Source organism: Ictidomys tridecemlineatus, chromosome 8, assembly GCF_052094955.1.
Source record: "Ictidomys tridecemlineatus isolate mIctTri1 chromosome 8, mIctTri1.hap1, whole genome shotgun sequence".
Classification (NCBI taxonomy): Eukaryota; Metazoa; Chordata; class Mammalia; order Rodentia; family Sciuridae; genus Ictidomys; species Ictidomys tridecemlineatus.
The window spans coordinates 139,817,673-139,841,592 of record NC_135484.1 but is presented as its reverse complement, the minus strand read 5'-3'; the positions used below and the strand labels follow the sequence as shown (position 1 = coordinate 139,841,592).

Genomic DNA, 23,920 nt, shown 5'->3' with positions numbered 1-23,920 from the left:
AGACTTTCTGTTTCTTCCAGGGGACGTCATCCGCTGTCCCCTCATGAAAGCCCCAGAGGCAATGGCAGACTCGGTGCAGAGAGATGAGGAAGTTAAGAGCACAGGACAGGGGTTCTTAACCCAAGGGCCTGAGGAAACCTGGGGGCAGGGGTGAAACCCAGGGTGCTAGGCCCCACCCCCAGGAGTTCCCGTTCCTAAGACCTGGGTCCAGCATGGGAATTGGCATCTCTAATAAGTTCCCAGGTGAGGCTGCCGCTGCTGCTGGGCCGGGATCTCACTTTGCGAACTGGGGATTTAGTACCTGACCACAGACCCCCTTGAAGCAAAATGGGGTCAGCAGGAGCCAGAGAGGGCTGTCGATCCAAGTGCCTTTTATAGATGGATGAAGTCCAGGAGGCGGAGGGCAACAGAAGGTGACAGTTTGACGGACCCCAGGTGGCCCATGTTGGAAGGTTTTACCCCATCCCCAGGTTCTCCTCTGGAATCCACGGGGTAGAAGCTGGGTCACGGTGATGATCCTGAGGAAACCCGACTCTCCTGGGGCAAAGTCCATCTTCTGCAGAGATGAAGGAACAGAAGGTTGTAGTGAGGAGCCAGGCCGGGGACCTTGTCCTGATGGAGCAGGGACACCGTCAGGGGAGTGGAAAGACCACGAGCCGACCTCTGGGGCTCGAGGTGCAGGACAGGAGCCCTGAGATTGCAGAGGTGGACGCTGAGGGTGGAAGGGACATGCACGGAGTGGAGCGTGAGCACTGCATGGGGCACGGGGCGCTGGCGGGCGGTGGCCACCGATCACACAGCTGTTTTCAAACACCGTGACCTTGTCTTATCTTCCCTGCATCCCTGTGGGTATGTGGAGCAGCTACGATCACTTCCAACTTCTGGATGAGGAGATTCACCACCGAGAACACTGGACAACATGCCCCAAGAGGCTGGGACAGCTGTGGAGCCCATGTCCTGCATTCAGAAGCCCATGCTGGTTCTGGGCATTGGAGAGGGTACAACTGCCATGCTCGGGGTGTGCTCGGTGGACACTGTAGTGGGGTGGCTGAATTGTGGCTCAGGATGGAACCTGGGCCCTGGAGAGGACCCTCGATGTTTCAACTGGTGGAGAGCAGAGACCAAGGCAGGTGGCCAAAGTGACAGGAGGGAGGGAGGCAGGAAGCCTGGGGGGGGTCCTCATCTGGGGTTTAGTGTCACTCTCCCCTTGACAGTGCACCAGCTTCCCCTTGTGCCCTGCCTGCCTGGGCCTCTGCCTTCTCCCTGCGGTGGCTCTCTCTCTGCCTGCCTTCCCTAGTTTCCTGCCACACCATGGATTCTGCTTACTGCCATTACTTGTGTTCTTTTTTTTTTTTTTTTTGGTATAGGGGGATTGAACTCAGGGATACTCAACCACTGAGCCGCATCCCCATCTCTATTTTGTATTTATTTATTTAGAGATAGGGTCTCACTGAGTTGCTTAGCGCCTGGCTTTTGCTGAGGCTGGCTTTGAACTCGCCATCCTCCTGCCTCAGCCTCCTGAGCCACTTGTGTCCATTCTAGTTCCCGTGGTCTGCTCTGCTGCTTCTCTGTGTACCATCTGTGGATTCTCTCTGTGTTTATTTAAAGTCTTTAAAAATAAGGACCTAGTTTGAAGATGAGCATGGTGGAGTGGAGTCTCAACCCACCTCTTGGTTGGTCTATAGGAGGCTGTTTTGGGGTAATGTCTGGTACCTGGTCCGGTTCAGCCAAGGCCAAGGTGGAAAGCGACACAGGGCAGAGCAGGTGTCCAGAGCTGCCTGTGGATTTGTCCAGGCCATGGTGGGCCCTCCTCAGAGGTGTGCTATAAAAGTGCGTGCTGTTATAAAAGTCAGGCGGAGCCTTTGCCTAGAGGGGATCCCAAAGACTAGGCTGCTCTGTAGATTTCTAGAGATTTCCAGATAAGAGGAAGGAGATAAGATTTTCTTTTCTGGGACTGAAATGTAGGGTGGGATGTAGGGGTGGAGCCACAACAAGTCCGAAGCCGGGTGGATTAGCAGGAGGAGGAGGCAGGAGGGAGTTGGTGCCAAGTGCAGAGGGTTGGGCTGAGGTCCACAAGTCCTTCCTGCCTGAGGCTGGTCCTGCCTCTGATCCTGGACACTGAAATTGGGATCACAGAGAAGGCTCTTCGGGATTCAGCTGTGAGAGTAGGATGGATGTGGATAGCAACGGGCTGACCCAGGCCACAGTGGACCAGAGCGGATGGACCCCAAGGTGGAAAAACAGCAGAACACCATGTTTGCCCAGGAGAAGGGTGTTTGTACGTCACACACGCTGTTGGGACCTGTTTTCAAGTGAAGGGAATTCCACTCCTGCTTGTAAATTCCTGAGTGCCAGTAAAAGCACCTGATCTGTGACCGCACTCCCAAAGCCACTCCTAAGGAGATGTATACCTGGGGTTTAACTAGGTGACATGGTCAGAAGCCTCAGGGACTGCAATTTCATGGAAGAAGAGGGGATGGCTGGTGGGTCCCCTGAGAACCAGTCCTCCAGCTGAGAGGTCTGAGCTCTGATGGGGGTGGGGCAAGGGCTGGACCATAGGGTCCTCGACCGACAGGTGACTGACCGTCCTCCCAACCTGACACTGTGGTTGGGCAGGTCCCAGATCCTGCCCTGTCTGGCCTACTGTTCACCAGGCTGCTCCGTCCTCTCCTGCCAGGGGCAGGAGGGACCTTGAAAAGACGGTCCTGCTCAACCCTCTGCTGTTCCATAGGTAAATGACGAGTCCATCAAGATGCGTAACTGTCTGAATGAAACCTGGATCCGTAGGTTGGGACCATGGCGTTTATTTGCATGTGGAGACCCAGTCTTCCCAGCACCGTTTATCGAAGAATCCATCTTTTCCCCATGATGTGTTTGTGGTGCCATTGTCAATGTTTAGTTGAACACATGTGCACAGGTTTGTCCCTGGGCTCTGTGATCCGTTCCGTTGGTCCATGTGTCCTGTCTGGTTGTTTGACAGTACCATACTGTTTTGATTACTAGAGTTTTGTCAGATAGTAAAAAAAAAAAAACAGGATGTATGATGCCTCGTGTTATCTCTCAAGATCGCTTTGGTGATTTGGGGTGTCTCATGGCTCCACAGTGCACGGTTCCCACGTGTATGTGGAATCTAAAAAGTCGAACACACGAAGGCAGAGAATAAATGGGTTGGTGACCAGAGGTAGAGTGGTGGGAAATGCGGAGACGTTGGTGAAGAGTACAACATTTCAACTATAAGATGAAGATGTCTTAGAGACTAAGGTCCTGTGTGGTGACTATGGTTAATAATGCTGCATTGTATCCTTGAAGCTGACTAAGACGCTACCATGTCTTAAGTGTTCTTACCACCAAGTGATAACTCTGTGAGTTGATGGACGTGTTAAATAGCTTGATTGTGGTCATCATTTTGTAATGACTTGTACAGTCATCCCTTGGTTCACACACAGATGATGGCCTGCAGAACCCCTCCCTCCCCACCCTGTGGATGTCAAAATCCTCAGATGCTCAAGTTTCTCATAGGAAAATGGCATAGTATTTGCACAGAACCTATGTGCATCCTCCTGGATGACTTATGAAACGCAACACAACGCGAATGCTATGTCAACGGTTGTTATACAGCGTTGTCTAGGGAATAGCAATAAGAAAAAAAGATTGCACGTGTTCAATATGGATCCACTTTAAATATATTATATTCTTCATCGGAGGATGGTTCAATCTGGGAATGCAGAGCCCGTGGATAAGGAGGAAGGAGAGCTGATATATATCAAAGAGTCATATTGTGATTCTTAAATGTCCATCCTTTAAATGTGTATGATTTTATTTGCCTATTTTACACACCTTGATTAAGTTATAAAAATTTAATTCAAGACCAAGACAAAGAACATATTTGATGTCATTACAGCTGCTTCTCTGTTCATTTACGGAGGCTAAGGGAAGCCAAAGCAGTTATGTTAATCTCCCTTTGTTTTCTACAGTTCTGGGGATCAAACCCAAGGGTGATCTACCTCTGAGCTACATTCCTGGCCTTTTTATTTTATTTTGAGACAGAGTCTTGCTAAATTGCTGAGGCCGACCTCCAGCTTGCAATCCTCCTGTCTCAGCCTCCTGAGTAGCTGGGATTACAGGCGGGAGCCACAGTGCCTAGCTCTCCCTTTGTTTTTGATTAATTGGTATCGCTGAAATGGTGAAGCCTCCCTACACGCAGTTATAGTGACGTGTGTTCTTGTCTGTCTTCCCTGCTAGACTGCAGTTATTTACGGAGGGTTCATCTATGTGAGTAAGGACTTCACCTTGCATTTGTTCCTCTTTTGCCAGAGACCTGCCTTCCTCATCCATCAGATCACTTAACCCTGGCACTTGATGAAGGTCAAGTGGGCACTGTCATTATATACTCATGTGACAGTGAGTATTAAATGCCTTGCCTCAGGTGGAACAGGACAGTGGTTTCAGGTACTGGTTGTGCTCGCTGCTCTACCTGTGGTCTTTGCTAGGCTATCTGACTTCTGTAAGCCTTGGCCTTCTCATTAACAAAAAGGACACCTCATACAATTTCCTTGAGAGTTGAGATTGTTTATAACTAAAACTTTTAGCACAGTACCTTTCAGAGAGCAAACGCCCACGTTGATGCTGTGAGCAGCAAATCTGAGCCTTCCTCTTCTGACATTATGCATTATTATTTACCGAGCAATTACTAGATGTTTGGTCTTGGGCCGTGTGCTTTGCGTCAACTCATTTTTGCAAAATCCTATGAGCCTTTTTTTCCTTTTCTGTTTTATAGATTGAGGAAACCCAGACCCAGAGAGGTCTGGGTTCCTTTACCAAGGACACGGGGCTGTTAAGTGACACAGCCAGTATTTACAGCCATATCTTGCTAACCTGCATGTTTGTGCTTGTTACCGTGACCCCAAGTTGCCTTCCCAGGTTTTCTGGCTTCTGATCCCCTGAGCTCAGCTCTGGATTCAAAGAGGCAAGAACAACCTCTGAGGCTCTGCCCGTGTTCCTTTTGTCTTGGTTTACTTCCAAGTCACTCAAGGGTGTAAAGGCGATATGAGTTACGGCTGGAAAATAGCGAGTGGACGGGCTCCCAGGGCCTTCCTCTCTCCACCCAGAGGATGCTTGGTGGCCAGCGCAGCTCAGAGCAGATCAGGGGTCTTCTGACTGCTGGACGAGGGGCTGGCCCAGCTGCAGGCCTGTGAACAAGTCTGTTCCTTACTGGCTCCCACTGCCTCAGCCTGCAACAGGTGACCAAGACCCAGCTCACATCTCACCCTGTGGAGTCTGGGGCTGTGTCCTAGTGGTAGAGCTGGCTCTGGGTTTGATTCCCAGCACCTGCTTCTCCAAATCACCTGTGAGTGAATACGTGAGCTGAGCCCCAGGTTCTATGTGCACTGTGTGTGGAAGGGATCTTAAAGAGGCAGATTTGAAAGGATGCAAAAAAGGATTCTAGGCCCTAACCAGAGCTGGCTTCCCTCAAAAAAGTATGTTGTTTAGGAGCTTAAAAAAAAAGGCTAATATTAATAATATTGACTGATCATTAGGGATGTATTTAACATTTTATTCATAAATCTTTGTGAAGCTACCCTAAGATCCTCTGATGGGGTGCAGAATATGGTAATTACTAGAGGTGATTAGAGATGTACACACATTGGCTTCAATTGCAACCTGGCTCTCCATTCTCTGCAGGACTTTGGCGAAGGAGCTGGGAGAGGGAGAATGCATTCTTCCTTCCCCAGCCCCCAGCTGTTGAGAACTCAACCTACGAATTCAAGATCACAGTCAGCCTTCCTATTCTGCAGGTCCCACATCTGTGGGTTCAACCAACTGTGGATCAAAGATGTTCGAAAAATAGTTGTATCTGTACTAAACATGCAGAGAACTTTTCTAGCCTTTTTCCTAAATGAGACAATATGACGACTATCGACACAGCATTTATAAAGTATCAGGTTTTATAAGTCATCTAGAGAGGATTTGCATAGATTCTATGCAAATACTATGCTCATTTCTACAAGGGGCTTGAGCGTCTTTGGATTTTGGTATCCATGGGGCTGATACCAAGGGATGAATGTATTTCCCCAATTCAAAGTTTGAAACCACAAGCTTTAGAAAATTGCTCTTGCCCAAGATTATCATACATTGCCATATATATATATTTTGTGACCTGCAACTTAAAGAGAACTGGATTTATATTTAACTTTGACTTATCCAGTCACCAGGGACCACTCTTCCACTCTCAGACTCATGAGTTTTTCTCTCTTGGCTGAAGGAAAGCTATCTGCATTTGGCCTGTTCTTTCTGACCAAAGTGGCTCCGTGTCTTCTGCAGGTAGGTGGGTTCAAGGTTATATTTAAGATGGTGTGTGCTTGCTGCCTTGAAAACATTTAAATTGATGATTTGCAAGTGTGTTTTTGGCCACAGGCTAAAATGATGAGAGTCTGGAAATCAGATTAGGGCAGAAGCAAATCAGATTGTTGAAGTATGTATTCTGTCCTCAGGACTTCCAATTCGGGGAGGGAACTATTTAAAGAATTGAGTACACTTTCTTTCTTTCCTTTTTATTGAGATATTTGACAGCACGTGAGCCACACCTGAATCAGATTCTTCTGTGGTGCTGAGGATGGAACCCAGGGCCTGCTATGCTGGATGAGTGCTCAGCCACTGAGCCAACTTCCGAGGCCTGAAGCAGAGTATCCATCCTGGATTCTCACGAGTGGCTTTGATTGTGTGTTGGTGCTTCTCAAGGAATCGATGCTCAAGTAGGGCCAGCTGAATTCACGCACAATGTGACCTCAATTGCTTTTTGTTTCATTGTGGCAAATATATATATATATATATAACTTGAATTGTGTCATCCTAACCATTTAAAGTGACCAGTTCAGTGGCATTAGGTAATTCATGTACAACCATCACCACCTTCCATCTCCAGAACTTTATCATCACCTCAGACTGAAACTGTATCCATTAAACATTAATTTTTCATTCCTTCTTCCCCAACCCCTGGCTACCATCTCTCTGAACTGGATGGCAGGAGGTACCCAGGCAAGTAGAATCATACAGTAGCTGTCTTTTGTGTCTGGCTGACTTAATTTAGCATAATGCCCCCTGGTTCATCCATGCTTTGGCATGGCGTCAGAATTTCCTTTCTCAAAGAGGCTAAGATCCAGCACATGTATATACTGCACACTACACTTTCTTTTTCTTCTCCTTTTTTTTTTTTTGGTACTGAGGATTGAACTCAGGGTACTCAACCACTGAGCCACATCCCTAGCCCTAGTTTGTATTTTACTAAGAGGGTCTCATTGAGTTGCTCAGTGCCTTACTGTTGCTGAGGATGGCTTTGAACTCACTATCCTCCTGCCTTAGCCTCCTGAGCTGCTGGTACACCCCGCATTGCCTCTACCACATGTTCTTCATTCACCTACTAGGGCATCTTTTGGCTCTTGTGAGTAATGCTGTCACGGACATGAGTGTGCAAATATCTGATCAAGTGCCTGCTTCAGTCTTGCTCTTTTTTATGTCCTGTGTCATCTTTGGCACTGACGAGTAAAACTCTTTCCATTCTCGCAGGGTAGCCCCTTTGGGGGTCCTCTTTTAATATTCTGTATTCTATAGCAAAGCAAAAAAAAAAAAAGATTGGGAAAAAAATGTTGCTGACAATCAATTGTAGGACAAGTTACTTTTCTTTTTGCACGAATCTTGCTGTTAAAGCACCCCCTTGTAATCCCATTTCAGGGCACGCTGAGCAGTTGATCTGTTTACTGGCCGACATGTGGTTTGGAGGGGAGGCTGTGGAGGGTGCAGTGACCCACTCTGGCTTGATGCTGGGGCTCTGCCAGCTCATCTGTGTCTTTAAAACATTCTGCACATGTTCACTTGAGACTGGCACCTGCCCTGCGCCATCACCCTCTGTCACTTCCTTCCCTGTATTTCAAATTGAGCTTTCAATGTCCTGCCCAGATGCCTGGTTAAGAAGTCATAGGATTAAAAAAAAAAAAACCACACAAAATAATCCCCCCACCCCACAAGACACCCAGCACCTAAAGAATAACCCAGTTCTACTAACTCATCGTAAAACGTTTGGCTTTATTTGGGTCTCAACCATGATGCCCCCAAACCCCGCGGGCCTTTCTCTCTGGGGATCTTTCTGCGTTTTGGCTTCCCTGGGGCCCCACACGCTCCGTTGGGTGGGCTAGTTCTGCCTTGTGTTTCATCACAGGAAAGTCATTCTGGGTCTCAGAAAAGGCCTCGTAAATCTGCTCCCCAGATGGAAGTCTCCAGTAAAAATCTCCTCTCTTTGTGCATCTCTCAAATTCCTCTTTAATTTAATTCAACAAATGAATAATCAAATGGGGTGAGATAAGCTGTACCCCCCCCCCCACCCCCCCCCAAAAAATTTTTGTTTTTTAAACAAGCACTATTGTGAATTTGACCACTTTCCTTAGTTTATGATTAGCCAAGTATGCAGCAGGCTAACCAACGGGTGATTCCTCAGGAAGGCAGTCAAGGGTAAGCTGAAGGTCATTAACCGGTGCACAGCACTGGGTAGGCAAAATGTCACTGGGTCCTAGCGTATTTGTTATTCCTTTCTTAAAAGGAATTTCATGACACAAGTTGGAGTTTATAAGAGGCTGAGATCTAATTTCTCTTGAAAGAGACAGGTTAAGGGATAGGTAGGCCCCAGGGTCAAGGGCACGGAGATCAGCCTTGCGACCTTGGAGTGGAGAACTAGACCTGGCACGGATCTTAGGACTTTTGCTCTGCCCCCAAGCAGGAGAGATGACATGGGGAAATGCTGCTTGTGTGACTAGGCCTGGTGGCTTGGTGGGTTGATGGCACCTTTCGGGCAGCCTGTGGATGTCTGTCCTGGAAACCCAGTGGAAGCATTCCTTCCTCCCTCCCTCTCCCCACAGGCACAGCCGAGGCTGGGTTTCCCCTCTTCTGTGCATGCTTCTGCTTTGGATTATGGGCATAAGAAACACACACTGTTCTTTCTACCAGTACACACTTTTTTTTTTTTTTTTTACCTTTTTATATGTATTTTAAAACATATGTTTTTGCGGGGTGTGGTGGTGCACACCTGTAATCCCAGTGGCTCAGGAGGCGGAGGCAGAAGAACTGCAGGTTGAAAGCCACCCTCAGCAACATAACGAGGTCCTAAGCAACTTGGAGAGACCCTGTCTCAAAATAAAAATAAGTTAATTTATTGTGGCTCAGTGGTTAGGCACCCCTGGGTTCAATCCCTGGAAGAAATATTTTTTCAAAAGTAATAATTCTATAATTTTTTTAGAAATTATTTTTTAAAGAAAATAATGTTTATTATTTTTCCCCAAATTATAAAAGCCTCCCAGGTAGATTGAAACAAAACAACAAAGAACAGCAAATAAAAAATACTTCAACCTCTCCTATGCCTCCTGGTTTCTCCCCACTCTCCCAAACCCATAATCACGGAACTGCACATGAACCCTTCTGTATTCTTATTTTATAGACATATTTTATGAATTGCATAGCAGGTGGTTTTGCTTTAGAGAGCTGGAGTCATCGTACAGCTGCCGTTGCTTCTGGGTTTCAGTTACCCATGGTCAATAGGCATCCTTGTCCTGGCCTGTCACCAGAAGGTCCACAGTAGCCTAAGCTACGTCTCCATGTCTGTGACTTTCCCTTCAGTGCATCTTACCACGAGGGCATCGCATCATCTCACACCGTCACAGGGAGAAGAAGAGTGAGCTCAGTATAAGGAGATGATTTGGGGGGAGAAAAAGAGAGTGACTATATTCACATACCTTTCATTGCAGTATGTTGCTATAATTGTCTTATTGCTATTTTTCATCTCTTACTGTGCCTGATTTAGAAATTAAGCTTTATCATAGGTGTGGTTGTGGATAGGAATAAAAAAAAAACAGTGGACCATACTGGGCTTGGCACTATCTACAGTTTCAGGTATCTGCTGGAGGTCTGAGGTTAGAGGGGGCTACTGTACATTTATTTGTGAATGTTTTTCACTTTCGAGTATAGCATGGACAAGTTTCTAGATCAGTATAGAGACCGAACTCGTTTAAGAGGTACGTACCACTACCTGTGAAAATTTGGTATCACTTATTCAGACATCCCCCGATTGACAGACTTGCAACTTGCTTCCAGGTTTTACTACCAGGAACAATGCTACAGCTGGAATCCTGTACATAGAAACACCCAAGCTTTTACTTCTAGAGAATGGATATCTTGCAGTGAGGTTCTGGGGTATGCCCAATTTTATTACTTATTGATTTTTGACTTTTCCAAAATTGACTAGCTCACACCATCGCTGGCAATGGGAGAACACCTTAAACATTTATATTTCCTCTCCTGGGACTGGCCTATTATTTTTCATATTTTTTTTGGGGGGGGAATGTATCTTTAAGTTATTGATTTATAGCTGTCCAGCTGCCATATCATTATAATATTTCCTTTTAGACTATTCATTGTCTTTTGACTTTATTTTTCAATTTCCCTTTTAAATTATTTATTTATTTATTTTGAGGCAGGGTCTATCTATGTTGCTCAGACTGGCTTTGAACTCTTGATCTTCCTGCCTCAGCCTTCTGAGTCGCTGGGATTGAATGGGTATATCGCCATGCTCAGCACCATTTCATTGCTAAACTGGCTATTACTAACATAAATGAGAACCTTTGCATTTCATAAATTTATTGCATGTAGTTACCTTATCAAATTGTCCTAGTTCTTATAATAGATTTTAAAGATAGAATCTTTCCCTTTTTTAGGTGTAGTCACTTTAATATGTAAACATATTAGTCTTCCGATAGTGAGACTCCTTTTTAAGTTTTCTTGTCTTATCGCATTCGTGAGAACTTGCCCAAGTAGATTGAATAACTTTGGTGAAGAAGACATTTTTGCCCTCGTTCATATTTGAAGGAAACCACTTTGCTATTTTCTTGTTTGATATAATGTTTGTTGCTTTTGTAGCTTTTTGTCACACTTAAAAAAAAAAAAAACATTAGGATTGTCTCCTGGATTTTATTAAATGCCTGTTTTTCTTCAATGTGAATATTATTTGTCATCTTTAAAAATAAACCTCTCCCTAAGGGACCCCCACTTTAAACGATGTTGCTATGAGCTGGAAATTGAAAGAATCTCACAGTTAGCCACGGATGTCACACTTTGGTAACTTGCCACATCCTGTGGAGTCCTGGATGATGTCAGCTTGGAGTTGTCATTTGCATACAGCAAGGCCAGGCACAGCAAGACAGAAACCAGGGACTTACGGGAAGGGTGGAGGTGAGTGCCTTACTTCTGAAGCAGCTGGGGAGACCAGGAAGCAGGAGCCGGGTGAGGAGCGCCCTGTCAATCAACCCGACAGCGTGCACCTGGGCGGCAAGGGTGGGGCGGAGGGTGGAAGCCAGTAAGATTCCTCACTCAGCATTGGGTAGAAAACTCCGGAAACCTGTGGAGCAGATACCAAAGTCTGACGTGAATGACAGCTCGGGCCATGGGCAGGCCAGATGAGTGAGGCATAGGCATCAGAGGCTGGGGAGTAGGTGTAGGTGATTCAGTGGTCGAGCTTAATCTGCCCGGGGTTTAGGACTACTGTGAAAGGCTGAAGAACTTGTTTCGTTGTCATTTTTTGGGTCTTTTGTATTTTTTTATTTTATTTTTTCTTTTTAGACTTTTAATTTTTGTTTTTCTTGAGACAGGGTCTCACTGTGTTGCTGAGGCTGGCCTCAAACTCCTGGACTCAAGCCATCCTCCTGCCTCAGCCTCCCAAGTAGCTGGAACTACAGATACGGGCTGGGGCCATCTTGAAGGTAGTTTGGTAGGTTATCTGTGAATAAAAGGTATGATGAAAAATTTGAACAACATATGCATTAGTGCTTCCTGACTGTATTGGGTGCTTTCTTCCTTTACAAAAGAAATATTATCTTAAGCCCTCTTTTTTTTTTTTTTGGTACCAGAGGTTGAACTCAGGGGCACATGACCACTGAGCCCCATCCCCAGCCCTATTTTGTATTTTATTTAGAGACAGACAACTTCACTGAGTTGCTTAGTGTCTCGCTTATTGCTGAGGCTGGCTTTGAACTTGTGATCCTCCTGCCTCAGCCTTCCTAGCCGCTGAGATTTCAGGAGTGTGCCACGGCGTCCGGCCCAAAATTTTAAAATAATCCGATTCCTAAAAAAGGGAAAATATAAAACACGGATAAAAATGTGCTCTAGATAACAGAAAAATACAAAGAAAAATAAGAATATAACCCATCTTTTAAAGAAAATCTTCAATAAATATTTTAGTGCATTTTCGTTCCGTCTTTTTTCTGTGATTTGAGAGCATAGAGAATCTATAGGGATAAAGTTTTTTTTTTTTTCTTCTCTGTCATTACTGTTTTCACCCAGAGAAATTTTCTAGTGTCATTAGGGCATATGATCAGGAATATCTACCGTGCTTAGCAGATATGCAAGAAATTGTTTCACTGAATGAGTTGTTTCACTGAATATCATAAAAATCTCTGTGAACAGAACTTTTAGTAGCTACCTGGAATTTCTCCTCTGTACACACCCTAGTTTATGGAAGCCTTGAGACAACCCTCTCCTTTCTCTCTAGCCATGTGTCTTCATTGCTTTGACCACCCCAAATTTCTAGAATGTTCTCCACACCCTCCCACTGTGTGCTGGACACTGGCTCCTTCCTCCGCTCTCCATGCCAGGCTAACTCGACCTTTTAGGTTCCACTTTGCAGACACTCACCCAGCAAGACCGCCATGACCCCACAGCCATTGGTCAGACTCATCTTGGTCTCCCACACAGTCACAAAACATCCCTGAAGTTGGGAATTATATCTTATTTCTTTAGGGAAATAATATGTCCCAGGTAAAATCAGGGCCTTGTGCAATCATATTCACCAAATCTGTATTCATAAAAGTGAAGAATTAGACATGTTCTCTCCACCCACCCAAATAAGGAAGGAGACCTGTAGCTAAGCCACCCCGAGCCAGGATGGGTCATCCTTGGAGCAACCATAAAAATATTCTTGGGTGGATTCCATTAACAAATGCAAAACGGGACCACAAAGGAACAAGCGGCAAACACAAATCCTAGCGATGATACATCTGCGAACGTGTGTAGATGTGTCCTGTATGGGAAGAGATTCAAGGCAGAGATGCTCAGGATAGTTAAGAAAAACTGGGCCAAAAGTCAAGTCCCGTCATTTAAGCAATAATGGCAAACTTCACATAGAATTTTTCATGAAAACGAGCACAAAGTTGTTGAAATATTGAGCACTGTGTGCACCATAAAAAAGCGCATGACAGGATGTGTCTCGGGGTCTAAGCATCCTTCGGTTCAATCCCGGGTACCAAAAACAACAACAAAAAATCACATGGGAAAAGGTGGAGTGGCTCTTGTTAACTATTCCTCCAACATCCCAATATTCTTGTTGGGTATGAAATTTCTTTTCCAATACACTGTGGTGGGTTTGGGCTAAATGTGTTTGCTGATAACGTAGAAAAGAGCCTTTCAAAGTTCTCTGACTTTGATGTGCCTAAGAATCCCCTGGGGATCCTGACAAAACCGGCACCCTGATTCTCCAGGTCCTGGTGAGGCCTGAGATCCCCCTAGTTCTCACAAGCTCTCTAAGGAGCTGAAGGCAGCATGAGCAGATTTCAATCAGTGAGATTCTTGTTTGTTTGCTTTTTAATCTTTTGTATCTGCTGCTGCTAAATATGCAAACTATACTCCTCACCCACCTCCTCCATATTCAGAAGTGCCTCTGATTGAAAATACCACTGTCTTGTGACCTCTCTCAGCCAAAAAGGAACTGCTTGCATTTTTCCTAAAAAATACTGTAAGTATTCCTAACATACACAATGTTGAATAGGTGTTCCCAACTGCATGGGATGCCCATCCTTCTTCCTTCTTGACAGTTATTTTCATGATTGTTACTTTTTGTATCTCTCACACTGTTTTCACATGAGAAAGGTAAAATTCTCCATGAAGCCTTCTAGCAACCCTGTGGCAAAATATGCAAGTCTTTGATAAGGCAGAGTTCCAAATAATATTGAGTGCACCACTGTGATTCAGCTGACACTGTAGAACAAACAGTCCCCTGTCAAAGGCTGGTGTGTTGGTCAGTTTTCCAGTACTCTGACAAAATACCTGAGATAAGCAACTTATAAAGAGGAAAGGTTTGTTTGGGTTCACCTGTTTTAGAGGTTTCAGTTCATGATTAATTGGCGCTGTTGCTCTTGGACCTGTGGTGAGGCAGCACATCAGGATGGGGAGGGAGTGGCAGAGCAAATCTTGCCTCACGGTGGCTGGGAAGAGGGAAAGTCAGGAAGGGACTGAATTCCCACAATCACCCTCTCAATGACCTAAACACCTCCCGCCACCTCTTAGAGTTCCACTGCCTTCCAATAGCACCAAGCTGCCAACCACACAAGATGGCATTTGTTGGTTGTTTCCATGCCTCTCAACCCTTGAGTCAGGTACCACTTTAGCCAAGCCTGGCTCTCGGAGAGGGAAGGAAACAGCAGCCACCTTGTCCCCGATACCATTATACATCTTACTTTTCCAGCATCTTCTGTGGTTACAGTCGAGGTGTTTTGAGTTTTACTCTCCTTCTTCCTATTAAACAAGTATCAAGAATATAAAGGGGCTGGGGTCCTAGCTCAGGGGTAGCGCACTTAACTCGCACGTGTGAGGCACTGGGTTCGATCCTCAGCACCATGTAAAATAAATGAAATGTATTGTGTTCCTCTACAAATAAAAAAATATGAAAAAAAATATGAATTAAGTTCCTTTTTGCTTTAAGTAGGCTTCGCTACTAATTATACTTTCTAGTTGAGGTTTTTGCAATTAATTTCTAGATCCAACAGTCGGAGACCAACTCCCTGCAACTCTGCCCCATTTTCTCCTTCACCTGCTCTGCTTTCTTCCCCTAGTCTGATGTCACTGGACAGCGGGAGGAGTAAAACCCACCAGCGAGAGTCCAGGGTCACCTCGGCCGGTCATCCCTGTGTCCTGTGAACTCCTGCCATCATAACGGGCGGACACAGGCAGAGTGGCCCAGGGGGAGCAGGGAGTCTGGTGGAGGGGAAGTGGTTCTGTCCATGGCCGTACCCCTGACTCACTGTGTAAACTTAGATTCATTGTTTAACCACTAGTTTTTTTTTTTAAATCCCTTTGTTCTGGATCATACATATTCCCTATAAATCTAGAATGCAGTTTCCAAAGAATTACAGCATCTTTGACTTTGCAGATGTCTTGGGAGGGTTTAGGAAACCCTTGTTCATGGACTTGTTCTCCAGCCCTGGTCCTTTGCATCGTGTATACAAATACACACCTCTCACGTGAGAGAGGACCAGCTCTCACTGGCTGTATGTTTGTGTGTAAACACAGACAAAAATTGAAATGTACCCAATAGTAAATAGACATTTGCTGGAATCGTCATTACTCCCTGCAAAAATTATAGCTACCTCTCAGGACTTCTACTTACAATATCCTTACAGTGCGCAGACTCTGTACTAGCCCCCCTTTCTCAGCAGAAACTTAAACAACTCCATAAATTCCCCAGATCTGTTCAATTTTCTTATTCCTCAGATGCTTTCTTTAATCCTTTGCCATCCCAACTAAGGGACTATTTTTTCTAACCACTTTTGCCTCGCTCGATCCCATTTTAAAATTTAACCACCCCCTTCAACCTCTGCACCTCAATCTTGCAACATAAACCAGGAAGTAGCCAGGTTCGTAGACTGTGGAGAAATGGGAACAGAGCGGCCGGTTGAACCATCAGTCTGCTTTTTCCTTAGCTGTAGAAAAAGAGGGTTTGTAGCTTGAGGAGTAGATCATTTTTCAGGGGCTTCCAGGCTAATAATATTCCATCCCTGTTGGCAAATTTTCTCCCGCAAGTTGAGCAAGGCACTGTGACCCTCTGTACAGTATAAATGCCTCTGATATAGACTCTCATTTGGAAAAGTCCTGGAAACACAGAGTTTGGAAACTGTAGGATCTGCTCCAACCACGTGCCGCTTGGACCCTCGCTCCCGTTTGGAGCGGATGAAGGACCACTGCTGTCTTGGATGAAAAGACTGTACATGAGAGAGGGGTATGGAGGAAAGAGAATAAAAAGTGAAGTCAATTTGCATTCAGATGTTTGCATTAAATATTAATAGGGTGTGGGGGGGAGGGGGGAGTCTCCCTTTTATTCACATTCAGGTTGCTATGGCCGGCTGGGGTTTTCAGAGCTGTCTCTGGGCAGAGGAAGCAGGAAAAGTAGCTCCATGTCAGTCCTCATCCTGCGCCCTGGCACCAGACGAAGAGCGAGTTCAGGGAACTGGACAGCCGTTTCCAGCAACAATCAGAGGACATAGTGGGGTGGGGGTGGGGTCTCTCTTCAACCAATGAAACACCTTCATGATTTAAAAGTAGTAACTTGAACTTGGATGCCACAGGGAAGGGACAGGCACGTGAAGAGCAGGAGAGTCCAAGTCCAGACACCTGATCAATTGGAAGTGTCCCAAGAGTCCTTTGGGGGAAGGGGCTGGAGAATTAGGAGTTAGAAGTCAGAGGGACCCTGTCCTCACTGCAGACCTGGGGCTTCCTTGTAGTAATCTCCAGTCAATCCAGAGGAGAGTAGGGAAGTGGGGGGAGACTGGCCTCCCTTCTCCGTCCACCTGGAGCTCTTGAAAGGTCAGGAAGCTGCACTGTTGGCGACCATGGAGGCAGCTGCTAACTTGCGGAGATGATGGCCCTGTGCCCAGGGTGGGCTTTATGACTAGTGAAAGTCCTTACAGAGCAAGTCCTTGAAGCTAGCCTCCTGGGGGGGGGGGCGGAATTTTGTGTCACCTGAGTGATGTTCTATTTACCAAGCCTTCCTGAGAGGCTGGCTCTTGTCACCCATGTCTGAGCCTGTCCCAGTGTTATCCTCTACCGGGGAAACTTGGAAATTTCCATCGCACCCCTCTGGTCTAACTCTGTCCTGCGCAGACCAGACTGCCCTAGGGGTGTGTGGTAGTTGGACAGCAGAGAACACTTGTTGTCAGTCTTGGCTCTGCCTAAGGGTCCCCTTGGACATCTTTTAAAAGTTTGGATGCCCAGATGGCGTGTGGTACAATAAAATCAGGATCTCGAGGGGTGGATCGCAGGCTTGGTAGTTTTTCAGAACTCCCTAAGGTGATTCCAGTGGCTGCCAAGTGTGAGAGCTGGCACGGGGGTTGTGAGCTCGTCCAGATGGCTGGCACCTGACTTCCAACTCTGCTGCTGGGAGTGCGCTTGGGCCGGGGATTTCCCACCCTGCCTCGGTTTCCTCATATGCAAAATGATAATAATAAAGGTGCAAACAGCACACGGTATTCTTGTAAGGATTAAATGAGTTAATGTCCACAAAGGGCTTAGAAAGGGCCAGGCACAAGGCAGCAATTCTCTAAGCACTTTCAACTTCTGGTGCCGAGGCAGAGGCACACACCTTAAGAGGGACCTTGACAAGGGAGAACAGGCGGGATGGTGAGGGAGTCCCAGCAAGGGTCGCAGGAGAGCCCAGAGGAAGGACTGGTGACACTTGTCCTGAAAAGGAGGCCGTGTGGTGGCGACGCCATGGTTGTCTTCAGATTCCTCCTGTCAGATAGGAAAGGAATGCCGCTGGTCCTGCGTGACCGTGAAGGAGAGAGCAGAGATTTGGGAACGAACGGGAGGTTTCCAACAGAGCCATCTGCCTGTCCTGTGGGGAGTGAGTTCTCCGGCTCTGCGGGTATTTAAGCAGCCACAGGACAGTTTGGGGGAAAATGTTATAGGAGAAGTCAGAATGGAGTTGAATGACCTCCAAGGCCCCCTCTAGCCCGTGCCTGGCGTGGACCAAGCGCTGCTAAGTGATAGCCATTATTAGATGCCCTCTTGAATAGGCCAGGCCTGGCACGGGGTGGTGGTGGTCATCCTCAGTCTAAAGCTGTGTTCCAAGGGCCAGGGGAGAGGAGTCGCACCTGTTCTGGAGGGAGAACGCCTGGGGCTGGGTGGTGGAACCTGTCCCGGATCAGGAGCTGCTGATCCATGCAGCCTCAGGGTGGGTCCTTTGCTGTCCATAGGGGTCAGATGCCCAGAGGCCCTTTCTGTAGAGGGAGTGCGGGACACAGGCTAGAAGGGCCACTGGCTTTGTTTAAGGCACGAGGTCAAAGAGGACACTTTCCAAACCTGAAGATCTCGGCCTGGGCGCTTTCACCCGCGACACCCATGATGCTGTCGCTACTCTTTCTCCTTCTGCTGTCCCTCCTGTCTCCCTCTCCCTGTGCAGGTTTCTTCCCGATTTCCTCTCCGCGGGAGAATCCTATGGAGTCTGTTTCCTTGTTCTTTTCTATCTGGGGGGGGGGGGCCTTCTGCACCTCCTCTCTCACTTCCTTGACCTCCCCAGTCCCTGGACCGTCCCTGTTCCGAGCATCTCTGTCACTCAGGCACAGCCACTCCCTGGGTCTCCTGGCCCTGAGGCCGGCCCCGCCCTTGCCTCCCTCAGCTCATTCCTGCTAAGCCTCTTCTTTGCCTTCACCTGGGATCCTGGAGCCTCTCGTTTTTGGCATCTAGGGCCCATCCTGGCTGTCTCCACCCCTCCCTCCCGCTCAAGTTTGGATTCCTTGGTGAGCTGATTCGGCCGGGTTCTCCAAAAGCACCCCCCTTCTTCCCCTTTGACCTCCCACTGCCTCTCCTTGGACCACACTTTCTTCTCCTCCTGATCCCCAACTGCTGCATCCCGCTGAGCACCCGCAGGGGTAACCGGAGCCCCTGTGCGTTCCTGCCCTGGACTCTCCCGGAGCCCCAGGGCATCGTCCCTGACTCCATTTTTAGCTCCCTATCAGGTTCCCACGACAGCTGCTCTGAAGCTTTTCCACTCTGCCCAAGCCCGAGCTGACCCTGTCCCCCTCTCCCCGGAACAGACCTCTTCCCTGGGTGGATGGAGAAAGCCCTCCCTCCACCTCCCATTGCTTTCTATCCCCTTCTTTCCCCTAAACAGGAGGGATTTCTCATTCTGTTCTTTCATCCGGTTTGGGGAGGAAGATGTTCCTTTTAAAATTTCAAAGCTAATACTTCCACCTGTGTTCCTAGCGCAGCACCCCATAAATGAAATAAAGGTATTTGTCCATCTAGAAATTAAAAAAACGACAACAACAACCAGAAACCAAGTCCTTCCTTGTTCTTTCTCTTCCCCGTCTCCTGTTCTCTCAAGCCTCTCCCTGTGTGATCTTTTCTCCCTTGACCCCATGTTCCTGCCATACTGAGCTGGTGCCCTTATAGGACTTGCTATGTCCCTTCAGCTCAGTAAGTAGAAAGAACACTGGTGTTGAAATCAGTCATGCAGGTTTTATTATTACTATCACTTTGGGTAGTGGGGATTAGACCCAGGAGTGCTGTGCCCCTCAGCTACATCCCCAGCCCTTTTTATTTTTTATACTGAGACAGGGTCTTGCTAAGTTGATTAGGACCTCCCTCACTGCCGAAGCTGGCCTCAAAATGCTATCCTCCTGCCTCGGCCTCCCAAGTGACTAGGATTATAGGTGTGTGCTACTGTGGTTCGGCTCCTGCAGGGTTTTAAACCTGGCTCTGCCCCAGGTGTGTTACATAACCTTGACCCTCGCTTGGCACATTATTAATCTTCCCTAGATTCAGTTTCCTTCTCTGAAAAATGGAAGCACTGATACCCAGTTTACTGGGTTGTTGTGAGTGTAAAATGAGGTCACATCTCTCAAATGTCCATGCGTGATAAAAATTTCCTGCCCATCCTTGCTCTGCCTAGTTCTGATCCCTTCATGCGACATGCCTCTCTGCCTTCTCCCATCTACCTGCTGAATTTCCGCCCACCTTTGAGGCCTAGGTACATCTCTCCTCTCCCAACCTGCGGGGCCCAGTCCTTCCACGTCCTCTTCTCTCTGAGCCGTGTTCCCCGAGTGCTGTGGGTGCCGTGGTCCAACCTGCATCAGGGTCGTCTGTACCTAGTTGTCTGGTTGCTCAGGCAATTGAGAGTCTCTGGTGGCAGGGAAACTGAGTCTACCGGGAGATCCCTGTAGTGCTGCAGGACCTGTTGGGGGGTCTTGCATGTAACATCTCCTTGTAAATGTTGGGAAGTTTGAAACAATGACATGTCGCTACCTATAACGCTACAACCTAAAACAAATACAATAAAAAAAAAAAAAATCTAAGTTGATCTGTCTCCCTTCCATGAAGACACCCCCGAGACTTCTAGAATTTATGACAAAATAGGCTCTTACAACGTCAGGATCTGAAAAGGTCTCCTAAGAGGGACCATCATGTCTAGCTGGATTCTGGGAGTCCTTGGAGATGATCCCCATGGAGGTGATTTCCTTTCAGGTTGCTAAGGTCCTATTTGGATACGTAGTGAAGGTGGTGCTCCGTGGAATTGACCACACTGGTCAGACTACCTGATACCTGAGATTCCCCCCAGCTCGGACACAGTAGGACCCAGGTACGTGACAGAAGTAAGACACATTTGTAAAAGCGGCCGAGGATGCCTCTCGTTATCCTGCGATCGCAGCTCTCTCAGGGGGCTCTTTTGTGCAGACGCATTAGTTAATTTACTTGTTCACACAGTGGATGTGGGTGCCTGCTTGGGGTCAGGCGCTGGGAACACAACCATGAGCCAAGTTCCGTCTCAGCGGGGCCCCGTTGGCATCCGCAGGTCCCGGGGGGGAGTGAAGACAGATGCCCCGAGGTGGGCTTGGGCTGGGCAGCTGCCCGGCTTAGTGATTCTCAGAGAGGACCATCTGAGGGACAGTCTTCAGCAGCAGTTGCACCTGCCCCTTCTGGCAGGACCCTCCGTGCGGTTCCTCTGCTCCTGAGTCTCCGGGCTTGTCACATTATCCTCAGGCATCCTGAAATGCCTCCTGCTATACACACCAGCTTCCCTCAATTCATCTTTCAATCTAGAGGATTTACAAAGGTTTATACCATTAAGAGCAAGGCCTCAACAACATGCCGTATGGGAGAAACACGTTTTGCTTCTGCTGTCTGCGTGTGAGACTCTGCGCGCTCCTGGGCAGAGACACACACTGTGTGTCGTAGCTCTCCGTGCCAAGCTCTCGTCCTTCTGAGGGCCGATACTTCAGAGATTTGGGTCTATTCTTTATCTCAATCAGTGAATACCCTCCTTGGCCAACGGGGACTCATCGGCATTTTACAGTGAGGTGTACAAATCTGAATTCTATCTTCTACGGCCTTCCCTTGGTGTCTACAAAAGACTGTTTTCCGGACCCCAGCAGATAACTCAAATCCACAAAAAGTGGATTATACAAAATAGTATAATAGCTCAAGTGCCTTATACAAAATAGCATAGCATCTGTGTATAACCCACATCACCTTTCCTTATACTTCAAATCCTTTCTAGATAACTTGCAATACCTAGAACAAGTACTATGTGAATAATTGTTACCTTGTTTGTTTAGGAAATAAATGACAAGGTTAAAAAAAAAAAAATAAAGTCTGGCCAGGCATGGTAGCTCATGCCTGTTTTCTCGCACAGTTTGGGAGGCTGAGACAGGAGGATCCCAAGTTAGAGGCCAGCCTCAGCAATTTAGCAAGGCCCTAGATAACTTAGTGAGACCCTGTCTCAAAAAAATAAATAAATAAAAAGGGCTGGGGATGTGCTTCAGTGGTAGCGCACCCCTGGATTCAATCCCCAGTACCAAAAAAAAAAAAAAAAAAGAAAAATAATCTGTACATGTTCAGCTCAGATGTAAGCTTTTTTCCTGAATATTTTTGATCCACAGTTGGTTGAATCCATGGATGTGGAACCCACAGATAGGAAGGGCCAACTGTCTGGCCCTCAAACAAAAGGTGGACGGGGGAGAGGATGCCCTTACTTCTTAGGACCTGTTCTTGGCTAAGCAGCAGCAAAGACTGACATGTGCTCCACCTCCTCATGGCCCTGAGGCCCTGGCTTTGGCTCTCCAGGGCCGCTGGAGGTTAAAACAGCAGTCAGCGCACCTGAAAATCAGGCGTCCTTCACTGGTAGATGGTTCACAGAGTCCAGGCTGCATTCCTTCGAAGACAGAGAAGCTGGGGCAATGGCCAGATGGGGGCCATGGAAGGAAGGGGGTGGGGGCGCATTTCCCAGGTCTGCTTTGGGGATTTGTAGGAGGCTCTGAAATCCTTTCTTCCTTCCTATTGGGGTCCCCTCTCAATAGAGGACCACTTGTCCTAAGCCCACGTGAGGGCAGGGACCAGATTGATCTCTTAGCTCTCAGTGTAGACCAATCAGAGGAGAGGGCAGGGCAGGGGATGGGGAAGGTCTGGGGTCCTGATGCTCTCAGTGGGGCAAACGGGGGGGGGGGGAGAGCGAGGGTGGGCAGGGGGCTGCCCTGTGCTTGGTATCTGGCTGGCTCTGGTGTGGGCAGATCCCAAATGAAGGAATCTTGAAGCTCCACCCTGGAATCCTGCCGCTTTGCCCCGCCCCCACAGAAGGTCTTTTCTAATTGGCTAAAATGGCATCGGGCGCCGGGTGTCCCTCTGAGGCCTAAGTGACACTGACTGACACTGGGTGGGGATGACAGCTTGTCCCGCTGTTCCTGTCCACGCTCATTCACGTCTGATTTGATGCTCACAACCCACCCGTCGTGGGCAGGGTAGGTGTGACCTGCCTCCCCTTCCCTGGGATGCATGTGAGGCTCAGAGAGGTTAAAGGACTTTGTTTCCCACGAGGAAATCCTGGGATTAAGTCAGTCTTTGTCTGCCGATAGCTCTGCAATAACAGAAAGGATAAAAAGAAAGGCAGGTGTGTTTTTTCTTCATGATGGACACCTTCAGAGGTCCGCTGGTCTCCCAAAATACTTTGCTTTTTTCATTATGCAATCAATGTTTGTGTAGCAGGGGACAGTCAGTGTGTCCACCACCACGGAGACTTTGACATCTAATTTTACTGATAGAGAGCAATGACCAGTCCAGGTTTACATGGATACAGCTGGCCCTGCTGAACAGGAGGGGTGAGGAAACTGAGAACCACGGGGTACGGTAGGGCACACCTCTAATCCCAGTGGCTCAGGAGGCTGAGGCAGGAGGATGATGAGTTCAAAGCCAGCCTCAGCAATTTAGAGAGGCCCGAAGCAATTTAGCGAGACCCCGTCTCTGAAGAAAATATAAAATAAAAAGTGCTGGGCATGTGGCTCAGTGGTTAGACACTCCTGGGCTCAATCCCTGGTACCAAAGTAAGTAAATAAACAAAAGGATTATGGGCCCCACCCTTGCTGGAAGGGACCACCCCACCCTTCCCAGTAGAGAACCTAGGCATTTCTTTCCCATTTTTAAGAGAGCAGCTGATCCAGGGCCCCTTCTCCCACCTCGGACAGACTTCATCTAACACAGGGACACAGGGTGCCACTAAGCTAAATTAGGCTTGTACCTTTTATCTTCAGCATCTTTCTTCCTCTTCCCAGAAGAGGAAGAAGAATAGGAAGGAGCTCACCTGCTAAGTTTCTAATTAGCCAAAGAAAACTTTGCTAAAAGCCAACCAATGACCTGTAGGCACCTGTTATCAAAAATTCAGGGTGAAAAGAATGGTGGCCAGTTGGGAACAATGATGGATTAGGGAGGAGAACTAAATCGTGTCACCCTCTCTCTCTGGCCTATTTTATCAGGTGTCCTTTGGGTGTCATTAATGTGCATTCACTAAAAAAGTTCCATGGGGGTCACAGGAAATTTGAACTTCTGTATGTTATGATCAGAGGAATTTTGTTTGTTCCAATGATTGTTTTAAATAGGAGGTGTAATATGCAATCTCTCACAGACTCATAATAGGACTAATACACGTTCTGTGTGTCAACAAAAACAACAGAGACTAAACTCAGCCACGGACCATCTACCAAAAAAAACTAGAATGGTCCATGGCTGGCATGGATCTAGGATTAGCCCATGAGCATCCATCTCCACGGGGATATCCATAGGTCTTGACAGGGGT

At 47.3% G+C, this 23,920-nt stretch overlaps 1 long non-coding RNA gene across 3 annotated transcripts in view; it reads left to right on the top strand.

Moving 5' to 3' along the window:
- The window catches only part of LOC120889252 (uncharacterized), a 56,423-nt gene that overhangs the window by 7,937 nt on the left and 24,566 nt on the right, over nt 1-23,920 (top strand). Inside the window, exons 3-5 of one of the 3 annotated variants that reach the window (XR_013425398.1) lie at nt 10,135-10,233; nt 11,077-11,268; nt 11,685-11,803. This is a non-coding gene — a long non-coding RNA (uncharacterized LOC120889252). Of the gene's footprint in view, nt 1-470; nt 6,254-10,134; nt 10,234-11,076; nt 11,269-11,684; nt 11,804-23,920 lie in introns of those variants that run through there. The other 2 variants (XR_013425399.1, XR_013425395.1) reach the window with 2 other exon arrangements.